At 43.8% G+C, this 18,540-nt stretch overlaps 1 protein-coding gene across 3 annotated transcripts in view; it reads left to right on the forward strand.

Annotated features, from left to right (window-relative positions):
• Positions 1–540: 540 nt before the first annotated feature.
• GPSM3 (G protein signaling modulator 3) overlaps positions 541–18,540 on the forward strand; it is a 39,249-nt gene continuing 21,249 nt past the window's right edge. Inside the window, exon 1 of one of the 3 annotated variants that reach the window (XM_067465472.1) lies at positions 541–647. The gene's annotated coding sequence lies outside the window, so the exon portion shown is untranslated. Of the gene's footprint in view, positions 648–9,474; positions 9,657–18,540 lie in introns of those variants that run through there. The other 2 variants (XM_067465471.1, XM_060760254.2) reach the window with 2 other exon arrangements.

Genomic DNA, 18,540 nt, shown 5'->3' on the forward strand with positions numbered 1-18,540 from the left:
TTTTAAATTGTAAGTCGCTCAGACCACCTTGCTGGAGAGCGACTAATTAAGAAATAAAGTGAAGCGAAGTGAAGTGAAGGTGATCAGTTGAAACATTCACACCTAGCTCCAGCAGGGAAGAGCTCCTTGCCCCACCCCAGCCATTCCACAGATATATAAACCCATTGTCCTAATTCCAACAGACCTCACTACCTCTAAGGATGCTTGCCATAGATGCAAGCGAAACGTCAGGAGAAATGCCTCTAGAACATGGCTCTATAGCCCGAAAAAACCCACAAGAACCTAGTGATTCCAGCCATGAAAGCCTTCGACAATACATTGAAGTGAAGTCACTTCATTCTGAGAAAGCTTCACACACCTGGCTCTTTCGCTTGTCTCATTGGTTTTGAGACCAATGGGAAGAGAGACAGAAAGAAAGTTGGCGTGAGAAACATACTATATAGCAAGAGCAGGAAGCGGTAGTAGCTTCCCGTGTAGAAATAAGAGGCGTAGCCAGCCAAACAGATCAAGCAAAACCAAGAAGGAAGGAGAAAAGTGACAGTAGGCTGAGTCTCCTGAAGACAAAGCAACAGTCACACAAAAGAGAAGGAAGATGGTCATTTGGCACAGGCGCCAGTGGTGGAAATAATACGAGAGGGGCACAAAAGGTGAGCACAATGGTAAAAATGGGATTTCCAAGACTGGAGTGATCAGTAGCCAAGAATGGGTGAGTCTATAGAATGAATGCAGTTTGATGCCCCTTTTACCACTTGATCAATGCTATAGAATCAAAGGGAGCTGTAGTTTTACAAGGTCTTTAGTCTTTTCTGTCAAAGAGTATTGGTTCCTCACCAAATTCCAAATTACATGATTCCATAGCGTTGAGCTAAGGCAGTGAAAGTGGCATCAAACTGCATTCATTCTATATTGAAGATACACTCAAGGTAGCTGGGTGTTGTGGAAGTATAATGAGTTATTTGTTTTTTTGGCTCAATGCTATGGTATCTTGGGAGCTGTCATTTGATGAGGCACCAGCACTCTGATGGAGAAGGATCAAGACCTTGTAAAACTTCAACTCCCATGATTTGATGTCATTCTATTTTTAACTACTGGAGCTTTATTTATTAGCTAAGACAGTAGTTCTCAACCTTCCTAATGCCATGACTCCTTAATACAGTTCTTCATGTTGTGATGACCCCCAAACATAAAATTATTTTCATTTCTACTTCACAACTGTAATTTTGCTACTGTTCTGAATCGTAATGTAAATATCTGATATGCAGGATGTATTTTCATTTACAGGATGAAATTAGGCACAAATACCCAATATGCCCAAATTTGAATACTGGTGGGGTTGCGAGGGGGGGGGGGATAGATTTCATAATTTGGGAGTTGTAGTTGCTGGGATTTATAGTTCACCTAATCAAAGAGCATTCTGAACTATGTGGCCAGCATGACTGCATGGGTCACTGTTACCTTCCCACCAAGGTGGTACCTATTGATCAACTCACATGTGCATGTTTTTGAACTGCTAGGTTGGCAGAAGCTGGGCCTAATAGCGGAAGCTCACCCTGCTCCCTAGATTTGAACTGCCAACTTTTCAGTCAGCAAGTTCAGCAGCTCAGTGGTTTAAACCTTTGTGCAATCAGGGGGCCCACCGCCTGGTATTGTATGCAAATTGTAATATGACACTATATAGTGAAATAAGCATGTGCAATGCCAACTAGTTGATGTAACCATTTTCATATTGAGCAAAAAAAAAACAAAACACCCAAGTATTTCACACATAACCAGTTAGGATCTTTGTATGCTGATGAAGGGAAAATCTGATGCTATAAATATCATGTTGAAACTTTTGCTCAGCATTTGGTCCTTTGAGAAATCTCTCTGAGTTTAGGCCTTCTTGCAAATTGCTGTCCGGAAGCTGCTGAGTGATTTCCAATATTTGGTGTGATCATGGACCTGATGCACCGAGCAAGGAATTTGCCAGCTCTAATAATAATAATAATAATAATAATAATAATAATAATAATAATCCCAGTGGTGATCAGCACACAAGGTGCAGTGCCTAAAGGCCTTGGCCTGAACTTAAACACAATCGACGCTGACAAAATTACCATTTGTCAGCTGCAAAAGGCCACCCTACTGGGATCCGAACACATTATTCACTGATTGGGAAATGTCCAACATGTGATCTAATACGACAACCAGCGCTGCGTACTAATCCTGCTGTGTTTCTAATAATATTAATATTAAGAATAATAGTAATAGTAATAGTAATAATGTTATTTGTTACCCATCTCCTCATGTCTCAATGCAGGACACAACACATAATGCATCCCCATAAAATCCATACAATAACATGCATGCATTAAAGCACATTTCTATAAAATGCACATATTAAAATGCAGGGTACAAATATTGCAATGCAATAATGATAAATTTAAAATTCATGATTTAAAACTGGGTTTAGTGGCCATATTCCAAACCCCCTAAAAACCCCAAAATCCTAAGCACATCTGTTCTGAAGCATTGTGGCAAGGGGATTCCTGTTTAGTTATCATCTATTGCTGACCCTTTTGGATTATACACCTTATTTCCTTAGACCTGAATTTTCCATATACCTTTAATGTATTTTTACAGTAAACTGATTGCTTATACTCAGGACTCTTGTGTGGTGCTGTGGTCATCGGTGGCTTCAGGCCTGGGGTGCAACACTCAAATACAAGTTGATACCACTGTGAGTTGTATTTTGTTGCATCACCAGCTATCTTGGGCAGAGATGACGAAAGGTCTTGTAAAACTATGGCTTCCAGGATTCAATAGCATTGACCCATGGCAATTAAAGTGGTGTCCAACTGTATTAATTCTAAAGCATATATGGTGTGTGGGTGGGAGCTTAATCATTTTGGCTTCACCACGGTTCCACTTGGATTTGGGGCTTTCATGCTTGTGATTCGGGATGATAAAGGGGGGAAATGGACATTAAGAGGAACATTCCTTCCATGAACAGTCGTGGGCAGAGGTAAAATGTGAAAGCCTTTTCTTCCATGACATTGCCCCGTGAAGGCAATTTGCATCCTTGTAACCAACTCATATCACACTTGGTTGGGTCCAACAGTGTGAAATATTCACCCACAACGGTTGCATTGCAATCCACAGGAGAGTTTTCTGTTGCTTCCTGCTGCCTGGGGAGGAAAAAATACCTTATGTGAGGCACTGCTTGCAACACCTTGAACTCTGTGACTTCCCAAGCGGTTGCAAAACATCTCTTTTCCCAAGTGCCTTTTATTTGCCATAGCAAAGAGATTCTGAGCATGTGCAGAGTCAGCATCAACTGCAACGTTTTTGGCAACGTTGAAATATTTCTAATGGTGATGATCACACAATTCATGTGGCTTCTAGCTGACTCTGACATGTGAGAAGTTTCTAGGAATGATTTATTCCAAGTAGGTTCAATAGCTCCTTCCTCTTAGGGCAGTGTTTCTCAACCTTACTAATGCCACGACCCCTTAATACAGTTCCTCACGTTGTGGTGACCCCCAACCATAATATTATTTTCATTGCTACTTCTTAACTGTAATTTTGCTCCTGTTATGAATCATCATGTAAATATCTGATATGCAGGATGTATTTTCATTCACTGGACCAAATTGGGCACAAATATCCTATATGGCCAGATTTGAATACTAGTGGGTTTGGGGAGATTGATTTTGTCATTTAGGAGTTGTAGTTCGCTGGAATTTATAATTAATCAACAATCAAAGAGCACTCTGAACTCCAACAACAATGGAATTGTACCAAACTTGGCACACAGAACTCCCATGACCAACAGAAAATACTGGAAGGGTTTGGTGGACATTGATCTTGAGTTTGGGAGTTATAGTTCACCTGCATCCAGAGAGCACTGTGGACTCAGGCAATGATGGATCTGGACCAAACTTGACATGAATACTCAATATGCCTAATTGTGAACACTGGTGGAGTTTGGGAAAAATAGACCTTGACATTTGGGAGTTGTCATTGGTGGAATTTATAGTTCACCTACAATCAAAGAGCCTTCTGAACTTCATCAACATTAGAATTGGGCCAAACTTTCCACACAGAACCCCCATGACCAACAGAAAATACTGTGTTTTCTGATGGTCTTTCACAACTCCTCTGACTACCCCCTCGTAACCCCCCAGGGGTCCCAACCCCCAGGTTGAGAAACACTGGTCTACAGTTTTACACACTGTGGGATGAATGCAGCCTGACAGCACTTGAACTGCCATAGCTCATTACTAATTAAAAAATAAAATTATTTTTGTTGCTTACTTCTTAACTGTAATTTTGGTACTAGAATCATAGAATCATAGAGTTGGAAGCGACCTCATGGGCCATCCAGTCCAACCCCCTGCCAAGAAGCAGGAATATTGCATTCAAATCACCCCTGACAGATGGCCATCCAGCCTCTGTTTAAAAGGTTGAGAAACACTGTCCTAAGAGGAAGGAGTTATTGAACCTACTTGGAATAAAGTAAATATCTGATATGCAGGATGTATTTTCATTCTCTGGAACAAATTGGGCACATATGCCCAATACGTCCGAATTAGAATATTGGTGGGGTCAGAGGGGCATCAATTATGTCATTTAGGAGTTGTAGTTGGTGGGATTTATAGTTCACCTACAATGAAAGAGCATTCTGAACTCCACCAACAATGGAATTGAGCCAATCTTGGCACACAGAACTCCCATGACCAAGAGGAAATACTGGAAGGGTTTGGTGGGCATTGTCCGTGAGTTTTGCAGTGTCAGTTCACCTGCATCCAGAGAGCAGGAGGAGGACTTTTGGTATGACGATTCTCCTTCTGTTTCCAAAAAGGGAGAGAAGGACAGGCGAAGAGATCTTCAGCCTTCTCTGCCAAAGAGGTTCCTAAGACCATCAGGAATATGTGTTTTCTGATGGCCTTTGGTGACCCCGCTGAAACCCCCCTCGTGACCCCCCCCCAGCGGTCGTGACCCACAGGTTGAGAAACACTGTCTTAGGGTGAGAGAGTGTGACTTCTCCAAGGATACCTAGTGCTTAGGGACTTGAACCCTCGTTTCCCAAAAAAATCATACAATTTGACCCCACTTTCACTGCCATGGCTCAATACTGTTTATTTATGGGAGCTGTAGTTTGGTGAGGCACCAGCACTCTTTGGCAAAGAAGGTTACAGATTGTGTAAAACTACAACTCTCATGATTCCAAAGCATTGACCTATGTTAGTTAAAGTGATGTCAAACAGCTTTCATTCTAAAGTGTAGATCCACCCTGGGGACAGTTTCGGCCAAATTGCGACCATTGTGTGATGTTTCTTTAATTGTGTGTTTTAATATTTATTGGAATTGTTTTGGGTAATTTTATCTTTCATTTTGTGAGCTGTCTTGATCCCCACGTTGGGAGGAAGGTAATGTATAAATAGACGTAAATAAACACGGTAGACCAGTCTCGGAAGGCTGATCTCTCTATAGATAAAAATGTCTTTCCTGGAAGCTGTTAGCAGTAAAAATCGATATTTTAAATACGTTCCAGAGCGGTAAGGCACCATTTAAGATAAAAAAAGTACCTGTTTTGCAAAAACAGAAGTGAGTTTTAAACTGCTTCCTTTTTTGGTGTTTTGTTTGGATATTTTTCAACTAACCACGTTGATTCCAGGGAAGAAAATGGGCCAATCGAGTAACTCACCCATTCCTGCTATAATTATACTATCTTCATGCTAATAAGGGCAACACTGTAGAGTTAATGCAGTTTCATACCAGTTTAACTTCCATGGCATATTGTTATGGAATCCTGGGAGTCACAGTTTTGCAAAGCTTTCTCTCTCCCATTGAGTTTTGGTGCCTCACCAAAGTACATCACTGTGGTGGTGCAAGGGGCTGTGGTGGCACAAGGGGTTAAATCACTGAGCTTCTTAACTTACTGACTGGAAGGTTGGCAGTGCGAATCCGCAGGACGGGGTGAGCTCCCGCTGTTAGCCCCAGCTCCTGCCAATCTAGCAATTAAAAAATGTGAGTAGATCAATCGGCGGGAAGGTAAATGGCGATTGATCTACAGTCATTGTGACAACATGACCTAGGAGGTGTCTATGGACAACACAGGCTCTTTGGCGTGGAAATGGAGATGAGAATCTCACCCAGAGCCGGAGATGAAAGGGGAAGCCTTTGCCTTTGTCTGTATATCTATGTTTCATTGTTTAGAGGCATTGAATATTTGCCTGTATATAGAATAATAGAATCATTGAGTTGGAAGAGACCTCATGGGCCACCCAGTCCAACCCGCTGCCAAGAAGCAGGAAAATTGCATTCAAAGCACCCCAACAGATGGCCATCCAGCCTCTGCTTAAAAGCCTCCAAAGAAGGAGCCTCCACCACACTCTGTGGCAGAGAGTTCCACTGCTGAACAGTTCTCACAGTTAAGAAATTCTAGTTCTTCCTCATGTTCAGGTGGAATCTCCTTTCTTGTAGTTTGAAGCCATTGTTCCGCATCCTAGTCTCCAGGGAAGCAGAAAACAAGCTTGCTCCCTCCTCCTTTTGACGTCCCCTCACCTATTTATTCATGGTCACCATGTCTCCTCTCAGCCTTCTCTTCTGCAGGCTAAACATGCCCAGCTCCTTAAGCTGCTCCTCATAGGGCTTGTTCTCCAGACCTTGATCCTTTTAGTCGCCCTCCTCTGGACACATTCCAGCTTGTCAACATCTCCTTTCAGTTGTGGTGCCCAGAAATGGACAGAATATTCCAGATGTGGTCTGACCAATTCTGGACATCACAACTGAAGGGAGATGTTGATATGATGGAATCCACCCCGAGTCCTCTTGGGGAGATAGGGAGGAATACAAATCAAGTATATTATTATTATTATTATTATTATTATTATTATTATCTCCATACCACATTGAGCAATGGAAGCTAAACTGGTATGAAACAGCATTAACTCTACAGTGTATTTGCACCTCAGGAAGCCAGTTGTGTCCAAAATGTAAAAAGGGAGAGAACAGCAGTCAGAAAAGCAACAGGGCCAAACCCACTGTTAAGCAACCAGCAGTTACTTGGTGTTGAGAAAGAGCAGGAAGCTGGTGATGATTTACCGTACTTTGTTCTTCTTATATTTTTACTATCAGCAATGGAAAAATTCTTCTGTGAGTTTGTACACATCCAAGGTACTAAAAACAATCAGGATAATTCCAGTTATTATTAGGCACCAAAACATGGATGTTCAGTTCTATTTGGGACACAGAGCTTGGAATAGTTGTGTAAATGGCATTTTAATGTTGACCTTAATCATTACACAATGTAACACGATTTTTGTTCCTGGGTTATACATATCATTTTTTAATTGGTTCCATCATAAAAACACAGGAAAAGTTTATTAAACTGCATAAAGAGGAGTCTAGTGCCCAGATCCTGGGAAGTCATGCTACCCTTCTATTCTGCCCTGGTCAGACCACACATGGGATCACACTGTGTCCGATTCTGGGCACTGCAATTGAAGGGAGATGTTGACAAGTTGGAATGTGTCCAGAGGAGGGAGACTAAAATGATCAAGGGTCTGGGGAACAGGCCCCTTTATATACTATATAGTAGTAAAATGATATCCCTTCAACAAGGTCCCCCATGACCTTCTGGCAAACAAACTAGTCCAATGTGGGCGGCAAAACGACGGTTAAGTGGATCTGTAATTGGTTGAGTGGACGAACCCAGAGGGTGATTCTCCCCAATGTTTCCTCTTCATTCTGGAAAGAAGTGACGAGCGGAGTGCCATCAGCAGGGTTCTGTCCTGGGCCCAATCCTGCTCAGGATCTTAATTCATGACTTAGATGAAGGGCTAGAAGGCATGATCATCAATTTTGCAGACGACACAAAATTGGGAGGCATAGCTAATACCCCAGAAGGCAGGAGCAGAATTCAAAAGGATCTGGACAGATTAGAGAGATGATTGGCCAAAACTAACAAAATGAAGTTCAACAGGGAGAAATGCAAGATACTCCACTTAGGCAGAAAAAAGGAAATGCAAAGATACAGAATGGGGGACGCATGGCTTGAGAGTAGTATGTGTGAAAAAGATCTTGGAGTCCTTGTGGACAGGAAGTTTAATATGAGCCAACAATGTGATGCAGAGGCAAAAAAGCCAATGGGATTTTGGCCTGCATCAACAGGAGCATAGTGTCTAGATCCAGGAAAGCCATGCTATCCCTCTATTTTGCCTTGGTCCGATCACACCTGGAATCACACTGTGTCCAATTCTGGGCACCACAACTGAAGGGAGATGTTGACAAGCTGGAACGTGTCCAGAGGAGGGCGACTAAAATGATCAAGGGTCTGGAGAACAAGCCCTATGAGGAGTGGCTTAAAGAGCTGGGCAGGTTTAGCCTGCAGAAGAGAAGGCTGAGAGGAGACATGGTGACCATGCATAAATATGTGAGGGGAAGTCATAGGGAGAAAGGTTGTTTTCTGGAGACTAGGATGCAGAACAATGGCTTCAAACTACAGGAAAGGAGATTCCACCTGAACATGAGGAAGAACTTCCTAACTGTAAGGAGAACTGTTCAGCAGTGGAACTCTCTGCCCTGAAGTGTTGAGGAGGTTCCTTCTTTGGAGGCTTTTAAGCAGAGGCTGGATGGCCATCTGTTGGGGGTGCTTTGAATGAAATTTTCCTGCTTCTTGGCAGGGGGTTGGACTGAATGGCCCACGAGGTCTCTTCCAACTCAATGATTCTATGATTCTATATACAGACACAAGACAAATATTCAATGCCTCTAAACAATGAAACACAGACAAGAAGGCAAAGGCTTCCCTTTTCATCTCCGGCTCTGGGAGAGATTCTTATCTCCATTTCCAAGCCGAAGAGCCTGTGTTGTCCAGACACCTCCTAAGTCATGCTGTTGGCATGACTGCATGGAGCACCGTTTACCTTCCCGCAAATGCGGTACCTATTGATCTACTCACATTTAATTTTTTTCCCCCAACAGCTAGGTTGGCAGGTGCTGGAGCTAACAGCGGGAGCTCTCTTCGAACTCTAGGATTCTATTATTCTAACTGTATTAAGGGGTTGCGGCATTGGGAAAGTTGAGAAACAGTGGACTACCTCACCTCACTAACTCTGAGGATGCTTGCCATAGATGCAGGCGAAACGTCAGGAAATGCCTCTAGAACATGGCCCTATAGCCCGAAAAAACCCACAAGAACCTAGTGGACTAAAGACTCAGGGAGAACTAGATTTGCATCCCCACTCAGCCTTGAAACTCCTTGGGAGACTTTGAGTCAGTCACACACTCTCAGCCTCAAAGATAGTCCAAGGCAAACCTCTTCTGAATAAATCCTATCCAACTACAACCCCCAGGATAGCGTTGAGCTATGGCAGTTCAAGGGCTGTCAGGCTGTGTGTAGAACTGTAGATGCACCCAGTGCAAAGCCAGAGGAGCACAGGAGAAAAGGAGGCCTGGCCCTTTAAGAGAGGTCTGGGCCGCCCCCAGCAGCCTCCCACTCGGGAGCCATTTCCCCAGCCAGCTCTCCAAGGGCGCAAAGCAGCTTCCCCTGGGTTTGTGTTTGTTTTGTGCTGCTGTTGCAAAAAAGAGAAAAGTTTTGCTGGGGAGCAAAGAGCCATTTCAACGGGGCTGGAAAGATTTGAGTGAAGGAGGCGCTCCTCAACAGAAAGGTAGGTCCCCAAGCTGCAGGTTGCACCTGCACTGTAGGATTAATGCAGTTTGGACCCGTTTTAACTGCCAGGGTTCAAGGCTATGGAATCCTAGGAGTCACAGTTTCAAAGGTCTTTAGCCTTCCCTGGCAATGATTGCTGGGGACTTACCAAAACTACAAATCCCATTGGACAGAGCCATGGCGATTCAAGTGTTGCCAAACTGCATCCGTTCTGCAGAGTAGATGCATTCACAACTTTGCAAACTTTGAAAGCGCATTTCCCCAAGAGGATTATTTTTAAGGCTGGATCCAACTGCCCTTATATCCCAGGAGCTGATCCCAGATTATATATTCTTATCCCAGATTATATGCCAGTGGGGACACATATAATCCGGTTCAAATCTTAGATCAGACCCTGGGATATAGGGCAGTGTAGTTCCAGCCTCGGAGGGTCCTGATTAGTTTTAGTGAATTGTTTTGAACAGTTTTTTTTAATGTAGTTCTCATTTAAATACATTGAATTTTTAGCTGATTTGTTTTAATAATGGCCTTACTTTGGTTCTCTTGTAATGTTTACCCTTTTTGTGTGTTTTAATTGCATGTTTTTTTAAGGTATTTTAGTGTTGTGAGCTACTTTTGGGTTTCTTCTACACTGCCATGTAATCCAGATTATCAAAGCAGATAATCCACATTGTCTGCTTTGAACTGGATTATATGAGTCTACACTGCCACATAATCCAGTTCAAAGCAGATAATCTGTATTTTACATGGCAGTGTAGAAGAGGCCTAGGATAAACCTAATAATAATAATAATAATAATAATAATAATAGTGGTGATGTTGCTTAATTTTTGTGCTCGTATCCTCTGCAATCCTGGGATTTGTAGGGCAGGTAGGGACTAGGATTTTACAGTGGTCCACCAAAAATCTCTAGTGCGATCTAGCCTGCATCTACACTGCAGAATTAATGCAGTTTGGCACCACTTTGATACCATAGCATTGCCATGGCACAATACTATGAAATCCTGGGAGCTGTAGTTTCACAAGGACTTCTATTCTACCTTGGTCAGACCACACCCGGAATATTATGTCCATTTCTGGGAACCACAATGGAAGGGATATGTTGACAAGCTGGAATGTGTCCAGAGGAGGGCGACTCAAAGGATCAAGGTTCTGGAGAACAAGCCCTGTGAGGAGCGGCTTAAAGAGCTGGGCATGTCTAGCTTGAAGAAGAGAAGGCTAGAGGAGACATGATGTATAAATATATGAGGGGAAGTCATGGGGAGGAGGAAGCATGCTTGTTTTCTGCTGCCCTGGAGACTAGGACACAATGGAACAATGGCTTCAAACTACAGGAGAGGAGATTACACCTGTGAGGAAGAACTTCCTAACCATAAGGAGAGCTGTTCAGCAGTGGAACTCTCTGCCCCAAAGTGTGGTCAAGGCTCCTCCTTTGGAGGTTTTTAAACAAAGGCTGGATGACCATCTGTTGGAGGTGTTTTGAACATGAGGAAGACCTTCCTGACTGTGTGAGCTGTTCAGCAATGGAACTCTCTGCCCCAGAGTGTGGTCAAGGCTCCTCCTTTGGAGGCTTTTAAACAGAGGCTGGATGGCCATCTCTCAGAGGTGCTTTGAACATGATGAAGAACTTCCTGACTGTGCAAGCTGTTCAGCAGTGGAACTCTCTGCCCTGGAATGTGGTGGAGGCTCCTTCTTTGGAGACTTTTAAACAGAGGCTGGATGGCCATCTGTTGGAGGTGTTTTGAACATGAGGAAGACCTTCCTGACTGTGTGAGCTGTTCAGCAATGGAACTCTCTGCCCCAGAGTGTGGTCAAGGCTCCTCCTTTGGAGGCTTTTAAACAGAGGCTGGGGTGGTCATTTGTCAGGGGTGCTTTGAACATGAGGAAGAACTTCCTGACTGTGCGAGCTGTTCAGCAGTGGAACTCTCTGCCCTGGAATGTGGTGGAGGCTCCTTCTTTGGAGACTTTTAAACAGAGGCTGGATGGCCATCTGTTGGAGGTGTTTTGAACATGAGGAAGACCTTCCTGACTGTGTGAGCTGTTCAGCAATGGAACTCTCTGCCCCAGAGTGTGGTCAAGGCTCCTCCTTTGGAGGCTTTTAAACAGAGGCTGGGGTGGTCATTTGTCAGGGGTGCTTTGAACATGAGGAAGAACTTCCTGACTGTGCGAGCTGTTCAGCAGTGGAACTCTCTGCCCTGGAATGTGGTGGAGGCTCCTTCTTTGGAGACTTTTAAACAGAGGCTGGATGGCCATCTGTTGGAGGTGTTTTGAACATGAGGAAGACCTTCCTGACTGTGTGAGCTGTTCAGCAATGGAACTCTCTGCCCCAGAGTGTGGTCAAGGCTCCTCCTTTGGAGGCTTTTAAACAGAGGCTGGGGTGGTCATTTGTCAGGGGTGCTTTGAACATGAGGAAGAACTTCCTGACTGTGCGAGCTGTTCAGCAGTGGAACTCTCTGCCCTGGAATGTGGTGGAGGCTCCTTCTTTGGAGACTTTTAAACAGAGGCTGGATGGCCATCTGTTGGAGGTGTTTTGAACATGAGGAAGACCTTCCTGACTGTGTGAGCTGTTCAGCAATGGAACTCTCTGCCCCAGAGTGTGGTCAAGGCTCCTCCTTTGGAGGCTTTTAAACAGAGGCTGGGGTGGTCATTTGTCAGGGGTGCTTTGAACATGAGGAAGAACTTCCTGACTGTGCGAGCTGTTCAGCAGTGGAACTCTCTGCCCTGGAGTGTGGTGGAGGCTCCTTCTTTGGAGGCTTTTAAACAGAGGCTGGATGGCAATCTGTTGGGGGTGCTTTGAACATGAGGAAGAGCTTCCTGACTGTGCGAGCTGTTCAGCAGTGGAACTCTCTGCCCTGGAGTGTGGTGGGGGCTCCTTCTTTGGAGGCTTTCAATTTTTTTACTTTACTTTTACTTACTTAAGTGATCCCTTGTTGTCCGAATCAGATTGTCCTCCAAGTTTGGTGTACTGGTGGTGGGTACGTAGGTAACTTTGGAGCCCTATTCTTGATCCGCATATTCTCCCGCAGTGAGGACATCAGTTTCCAGGTGGAAGGCGATCCCAGTCAGAGTTGGCCTGATGCGTCTTCCTCTTGGCACCTTTCTCTCTTTCAGTCTCCATTCGTGCGTCTTCAAATTCTACAGCACTGCTGGTCACAGCTGACCTCAAGGGCTTCCCATTTCTTGATGTCTATGCCAGGGTTTTTAAGGTTGGCTTTGAGCCCATCTTTAAACCTCTTTTCCTGTCCTCCAACATTCCATTTTCCGTTCTTGAGTTTGGAGTACAGCAACTGCTTTGGAGGCTTTTAAGCAGAGTCTGGATGGCCATCTGCCGGGGGTGCTTTGAATGTGATTTCCCTGCTTCATGGCAGAATGGGGTTGGACTGGATGGCTCATGAGATCTCTTCCAACTGTAGGATTCTTCTCTGCCAAAGAGCATCACCAAGCTAAAAATCCCAGGTTTCTATAGCCTTGAGCCATGGCAGGGAACGTGTTTTCAATCTGCATTCATTCTCCAGTAAAATCCAGCCTTAAGATATGGCCTGTTTTGCTCAGGAAAGCCTCACTAAATCTATTGCCGTGTTGTCTTGACTTGTTCTGCTCTCCTTGCCTTGCAAATGTTTTTCTCCCCTCTCGCCTTCCTTGTTATTCATCATGACCCTCCTGCCTTCATGCACTTCCTTTCTTGCTGTATCTCTTGTGCCTCCCACGCCTTCTTCTTTGCACTTCTGTTTACATCTGGATCATGTATGTTTCTCCAAGGCATTGGCATTCGATCTAAAAATTCTGAAGGGCTTCGTCTATTCAAACCGTGCCAGCCTCCACCTTTCCAAAGCTGGCTCTTATAGACCTCCACTTTATATAAAGCTGTGTTTCTCCACCTTCCTAATGTCGCGACCCCTTAATACAGTTCCTCATGTTGTGGTGACCCCCAACCATAAAATTATTTTAGTTGCTACTTCATAACTCTAATTTTGCTACTGTTATTAATCATAATGCAAATATCTGTTATGCAGGATGTATTTTCATTTACTGGACCAACTTTGTCACAAATAACCGATACGGCCGAGTTTGAATACTGGTGGGATTGGGGGAGGGATTGATTTTGTCATTTAGGAGTTGTAGTTTCTGGGATCTATAATCAAAGAGCATTCTGAACTCCACCAACAATGGAATTGAACCAAACTTGGCACACAGGATTCTCATGACCAAGAGAAAATACTAGAAGGATTTGGTGGGCATTGGCCTTGAGTTTTGGAGTTGCAGTTCACCTACATCCTGAGAACCCTATGGATTCAAATAATGAAGGCTCTAAACCAAATTTGGCATGAATACTCCATATGCCCAAATACGAACACAGAAGGAATTTGGGGGAAATAGAACTTGGCATTTGGGAGTTATAGTTGCTGGGATTTGTAGTTTACCTACATTCAAAGAACATTCTTAACCCCACCAACGATCCGCTCAAGCAAAATGAGCCTTGTTGTCCTACTCTAATTGCAAGACACACACACACACACACACACACATATATAAAATGCTCTGTTCGTTTTGAGTGACATCATAACTCAAAAACTGTGGACTAATTGCCACCAAATTTAACCACAAGACACCTACTAACCCAAGGAGTGACCATCACACAATTTTTTTGATTTTGTCATTTGGGAGTTGTATTTGCTGGGATTTATAGTTCACTTACAATCAAGGAGCATTCTGAATTCTACCAACGATAGAATTGAATCAAACTTGGCACACAGGACTCCCATGACCAACAGAAAATACTGGAAGGCTTTGGTGGGCATTGACGTTGAGTTTTGGAGTTGCAGTTCACCTACATCCTGAGAACCCGGTGGATTCAAACAATGAAGAACTTCCTGACTGTGAGAGCCGTTCAGCAGTGGAACTCTGCCCCGGAGTGTGGTGGAGGCTCCTTCTTTGGAAGCTTTTAAACAGGGGCTGGATGGCCATCTGTCAGGGGTGATTTGAATGCAGTATTCCTGCTTCTTAGCAGGGGGTTGGACTGGATGGCCCATGAGGTCTCTTCCAACTCTTTGATTCTATGATTCTATGAATTGGACACCATGATTAGCACTGAATGGCCTTGCAGCTTCAAAGCCTGAATGATCTTACAGCTTCAAAGCCTAGCTCTATGAGCAGGCCTTTGGAAACCAGGGCAGTGCAGTATTTTGAATTGAAATCTTGTGCAATTTGATCTTGGAACAGACTCAGACCATAAACTTTGGATGGTGTGTTTTCTAAGTTTTTAATTTTACTCTGTTTTAACATGTTGCAATATTTTGAAATGTTTAGGTAATTGTTGTTGAGGCACAATGTGTGTGCCACTGTAAGCCACTTTGAGTTCCCTTGTTGGAATTGAGAAGGGGGGATACAAGTATGGCTATTAAATACATAAATAAATATGCGGTCAGTGGCTCCTTTGATGTTTGGAAAGAACACTTTTCCTCTGGGTGGATCTTTGCCTTGACTCTCATGGCTTGTTCTGGTCTTCCAGCACTTCTGATGTCTGTGGTGGAGTCTCCATTGGCCTGTAAAGCCCAGTTTAGGTGGTTCCGTTCACCTTGACTATTTCCTTCGGCTATTTTTGAAAGTCACTTTCTAAACTCTCAGTGCTGAGTGAAAAGCATTCTGGACATGCTTACTGGAAAACACCAAGAGAGAAAAGCGGGGTAACAACAACAACAGGTTCTTGTGGGTTTTTTCGGGCTATAGAGCCATGTTCTAGAGGCATTTCTCCTGACGTTTCGCCTGCATCTATGGCAAGCATCCTCAGAGGTAGTGAGGTCCTCATTACCTCTGAGGATGCTTGCCATAGATGCAGGCGAAACGTCAGGAGAAATGCCTCTAGAACATGGCTCTATAGCCCGAAAAAACCCACAAGAACCTAGTGATTCCAGCCATGAAAGCCTTCGACAATACAACAACAACAACAGCTTTGAATCCCTGTATTGGGAGAAAGTCAGGATAAAAATAAACTAAGCAAATAGATATAATTCTTGCTTCTTTGCCGGTCAAGTTACTTTCAGTTCCTGGCTTCCCCTGGGGAAATTCCAGGCGTTGCAACCTTTTAAAAAGGAACTTTTCAAAGTTTTGCTTCAAAGCGACAGTATTTCAGATCCCCCCACCTGTGTTTTTGCTTCTCCTTTTCACTATTGAACTGTGGGTTCCAGGAAATGACAGTAACAGCTTCCCATAGAGATAAAAAAACACTGATAGTATTGTTGATTTGTGATAGCAGTGTTTGTAAAAGGGCATGAATTGCCTCTGGGTTTGCATGCAGCTCTTGTGGCAGAAAAGCCAGCAGTTGAAGCCTTGGACTATGACTCTGGAGAAACTCCTTAAGGCCCCTTCTACACTGCGATACACAATCCACATGATTTCCTTTGAACTGGGATATATGAGTCCACACTGCCATATATGCACGCCAATTCAGAGCAGATAACCAGTGGAGAAGGGCCCTAAGTGACCTTGGGTGAGTCACACTCTCTCAGCCTCAGAAGAAAGCAAAGGCAAACCCCCTCTAAACAAATCTTGCCAAGAAAACTCTGGGATAGTGTTGGAAATGACTTGAAGATACACCGCAAATGTTCACCTGGGTTGTGGTGAGTTTTCTGGGCTGTATGGCAATGTTCCAGAAGCATTCTCTCCTGACGTTTCGTCTGCATCTATGGTAGGCAAACTCAGAGGTTGTGATGAAAATTCTTGTAGACTCTTTTCTGCACTGTGTTGAGAAATCCTTCTTGGTTGAATCATAATCATAACTGTATGGTCAAGTTCCAGAAGCATTCTCTCCTGACGTTTTGCCTGCATCTATGGTAGGCATCCTCAGAGGTTGTGATGAAAATTCTTGTAGACTCTTTTCTGCACTGCGTTGAGAGATCCTTCTTGGTTGAAGACGGTAATCATAACTGTATGGCCATGTTCCAGAAGCATTCTCTCCTGATGTTTCACCTGCATCTGTGGCAGGCATCCTCAGAGGTTGGGATGAAAATTCTTGTAGACTCTTTTCTGCACTGTGTTGAGAAATCCTTCTTGGTTGAATCATAATCATAACTGTATGGTCAAATTCCAGAAGCATTCTCTCCTGACGTTTTGCCTGCATCTATGGTAGGCAAACTCAGAGGTTGTGATGAAAATTCTTGTAGACTGTTTTCTGCACTGCGTTGAGAGATCCTTCTTGGTTGAAGACGGTAATCATAACTGTATGGCCATGTTCCAGAAGCATTCTCTCCTGACGTTTCACCTGCATCTATGGCAGGCATCCTCAGAGGTTGGGATGAAAATTCTTGTAGACTCTTTTCTGCACTGTGTTGAGAGATCCTTCTTGGTTGAAGATGGTAATCATAACTGTATGGCCATGTTCCAGAAGCATTCTCTCCTGACGTTTCGCCTGCATCTATGGCAGGCATCCTCAGAGGTTGGGATGAAAATTCTTGTAGACTCTTTTCTGCACTGTGTTGAGAGATCCTTCTTGGTTGAAGATGGTAATCATAACTGTATGGCCATGTTCCAGAAGCATTCTCTCCTGACGTTTCGCCTGCATCTATGGTAGGCATCCTCAGAGGTTGGGATGAAAATTCTTGTAGACTCTTTTCTGCACTGTGTTGAGAGATCCTTCTTGGTTGAAGACGGTAATCAAAACTGTATGGCCATGTTCCAGAAGCATTCTCTCCTGATGTTTCACCTGCATCTATGGCAGGCATCCTCAGAGGTTGTGGTGAAAATTCTTGTGGACTCTTTTCTGCATTGTGTTGAAAGATCCTTCTTGGTTGAAGATGGTAATCATAACTGTATGGCCATGTTCCAGAAGCATTCTCTCCTGATGTTTTGCTTGCATCTATGGCAGGCATTCTCAGAGGTTGTGAGGTTGAAAAGAATAGAATAGCGGTATTGTCAAAGGCTTTCATGGCCAGAATCACTGAGAGTTTTCCAGGCTATATGGCCATGTTTCAGAAGCATTCTCTCCTGACATTCCACAGACACATAAACCCCATTTTCCTAGTTTCCAGCAGACCTCACAACTTCTGAGGATGCTTTCCATAGATGCAGGCAAAACATCAGGAGAGAATGCTTCTGGAACATAGCCATATAGTCCGGAAAACTCACAACAACCCAGTGATTCCAGCCATGAAAGCCTTCGACAATACAAATGTTCACCTTTTGGGGCCATATGATGTATCAGCTGTAAAAATGTTGAAATCTTAATTATTATCCAGATTTTGCCTGTTCTTGCCTTTAAAAAGGACACTTACTGAAATATTGGATAGATAGAGCCACCATGAATGGCATAGTAAAGCTAAAGGTTTTTCCTTAACATTAAGTCTAGTTGTGTCCAACACTGGGAGGTGGTGCTCATCTCCATTTGGAAGTGGAAGAGATGGTGTTGTCCATAGACACCTCCTAGGTCATGTGGCCGGCATGACAGCATAGAGCACTGTTACCTTCCCGGTAGAGCAGTACCTATTGATCTACTCACATTTGCATGTTTTCGAACTGCTAGGTTGGCAGAAGCTGGGGCTAACAATGGGAACTCATGCCGCTCCCTGAATTTAAACCACTGACCTTTTGGTCAGCAAGTTCTGCTGCTCAGCAGTTTAACCCACTATGCCAGTGTGGCCCCAATGCCATTCTATTAATGATATAGAAATGTACAAACTGAATTCTTTTTGGGTTGTTGTGAGTTTTCCAGGCTGTATGGCCATGTTTCAGAAGCATTCTCTCCTGACGTTTTGCCTGCATCTAGGCAGGCATCCTCAGAGCTTGGAAACTAAAGAAATGGGGTTCACTTATCCATTTTCCTAGTTTCCAACAGAGCTCACAACCTCTGAGGATGCCTGCCATAAATGCAGGCAAAATATCAGGAGAGAA

Source organism: Anolis sagrei, chromosome 2, assembly GCF_037176765.1.
Source record: "Anolis sagrei isolate rAnoSag1 chromosome 2, rAnoSag1.mat, whole genome shotgun sequence".
NCBI lineage: Eukaryota > Metazoa > Chordata > Lepidosauria > Squamata > Dactyloidae > Anolis > Anolis sagrei.